Source organism: Neofelis nebulosa, chromosome 3, assembly GCF_028018385.1.
Source record: "Neofelis nebulosa isolate mNeoNeb1 chromosome 3, mNeoNeb1.pri, whole genome shotgun sequence".
NCBI lineage: Eukaryota > Metazoa > Chordata > Mammalia > Carnivora > Felidae > Neofelis > Neofelis nebulosa.
This window is the reverse complement of record NC_080784.1, coordinates 137730356-137732835: the sequence shown is the minus strand read 5'-3', so window position 1 is coordinate 137732835 and position 2480 is coordinate 137730356. Positions and strand designations below refer to the sequence as shown.

Below are 2480 nucleotides of genomic sequence, written 5' to 3'. Positions count from 1 at the left end.
ATCTTCTAGAAATTTTATAGTTGTGCATTTTACATTTAGGCCTATCATCCATTTTGAGTTAATTTTTGTAAAGGGTGTAAGGTCTGGATCTAGATTCATTTTTTTTTTTCATGTGGGTGCCCAGTTGTTCCAGCACCATTTGTTGAAAAGACTCTTTGCAGGTCATCTGGGTGGCTCAGTCTGTTCAGCCTATGTCATTATCTCTCAGGTTCATGAGTTCAAGTCCCACATTGGGCTCACTACTGTCAGTACAGAGCCTGCTTTGGATTCTCTGTCCCCTTCTCTCTGCCCCTTCTCCACTTGCACTGTCTCAAAAATAAATAAATGTTTAAAAAGAAAAGAAAAGACTGTCTTTGCTCCATTGTATAGCCTTTGCTCCTTTGTCAAAGACCAGTTGACCATGTTTATGCCATGTTTATGTGAGGGTTTTTCCAAGCACTGTATTCTGTTTTATTGATCTATTTGTTTATTCTTTCATCAATATCATACTTTTTTCCTATAGCTTTCTAGTAAGTAGGGGTTGTTTGTTTGTTTGTTTGTTTTAGTGGCAGAAGGACAGATTTTATCAAGTCCCTCAACCCTAGTTCTCTTTCTCCTACACAGTCTAGGTTCCCCCAGAGACCCCAGGTCTGGTAGGCAGCAATAAGACCCACTATGCAGCCAGCAGGGGTATCTCTATAGATAGTACAGGGTTTGTGAGGTGCTGGTGCTTGCCACCTCCGAGAGGATGTTCCCACAGGATTCATAGCCACACCCAGTATGTGTGGTCAGCAACTCCTCTTTGCCTTATACTTGTGGTAGGCACAGCCAGCCTTCAGAATGGTCTTGTCAACGTGGCCACCTCCAGCCACCACACCAACATAGTTCTATTGGCTGAAGAAATGACCTTGATTTCTGAGGTGGCTGAGGACAGCTTCACTTGGGTCTTCTTTGGTCTCAGGGTTGTGGGAGATGAAGTAGCATCATTCCCAGAGGCTGGCCAACTTGCCAAGTCACCAAGCTTCTCCTCCAAACAACACACAATGGTGACCTTAGGCATAGTGCCCACTAGGAGCACATTGCCTATGTTGAGCTGGGCCTTCTTGCCACAGTACACAAAATGGCCAGTGTAGATGCCATTGGGGGTGATGAACAGCTCCTGCCACTTCTTAAACCAGTACAGATCCCAGAAGACTACCTCGATGAGGGGTGCACCTCCACCCCGGTCATGAATGATGTCCTTCACGATGCCCCTGATGTAGCCCAACTGCTCTGCAAAGTCCATGGCAAGCAGACATGCAGCACCCTTGCCATGCTTCATGTGGGCATGGAACACTGAGCCAGCATCCTTCCTCTACCCCAGAATTATGTGGCCCATAGCAGTAGTCTGCTACCCCCATAGCTGGAAGAGCTCTAAGTTTTGAAGTCAGGTAGTGTCAGTCCTTTGACTTTCTTCTTCTTCATTATTGTGTTGGCTCTCTAGGTTTTTCGCCTGTCCATATAAATGTTAGAATCAGTCTGTCAATATGCACAAAATTACTTGCTGGGATTCTGATTGGATTTGCATCAAATCTATAGCTCAAGTTGGGTAAAACTGATACTACCACATATTGAGTCTTACTATCCATGAATATGAAAGTATCTCCTCCATTTATTTAGTTCTTTGTTCTTGTTAATCAGAGTTTTATAATTTTCCACATGTAAATCTTGTACATATTTTGCTAAATTTATACTAAGTATTTCATTCTTTGGATGCTGACGTAAATGACATTAGGCTTTTAACTTCAAATTCCACTTGTTCATTGCTAGCATATGGGAAAACAATTGACTTTTACATATTAACTTTGTATTCTATAACCTTGCTATAACTACTTATTCCAGTCTTTTTGTCAATTCTTTCAGAGTTTCTATACAATCGTGTCATGTACAAAGATAATTCTATTTCTTCCTTCCCAATCTGTGTATCCTTTATTTTCTTTGTTTGTCTTATTGCATTAACTAGAACTTCCAGTAGGATGTTAAAAAGGAGTCATGAGAGGGAACATCCTTTCTTTGTTCCTGATCATGGTAGGAAAACTTCTAGTTTCTCGTTAAGTATGATGTGAGCTATAGATTTTTTGTAGATATTATCAAGTTAAGGAAGTTCCCTTCTATTCCTAGGTTGCTCAGAGTTTTTATCATGAATGGGTGTTGTATTTTGTCAAATGCTTTTTTCTGTATCCATTGATTTGATCATGCAGTTTTTCTCTTTTAGTCTCTTGATGTGATGGATTACATTAATTGGTTTTTGAATGTTGAATCAGGCTTGCATACCTGCGATTAATCCCATTTGGTTATAGTGTATATCTGTGGTCTTTTTAATCTTTATTTCACTATACATAATGTGATCTGTTTCTCTAGTTGCTCTGAAAGTTTGCTTTTTGACACTAGTTTTCAGTAGTTTAAATGTGATATGTCTTTATCTTTATATTATTTCCTTATTGTTTATTTTACTTGCCATT

At 39.8% G+C, this 2480-nt stretch overlaps 1 pseudogene; it reads right to left on the bottom strand.

Moving 5' to 3' along the window:
• Positions 1-580: 580 nt before the first annotated feature.
• LOC131506171 (large ribosomal subunit protein uL2-like) lies at positions 581-1357 on the bottom strand (annotated as a pseudogene).
• Positions 1358-2480: the final 1123 nt, after the last annotated feature.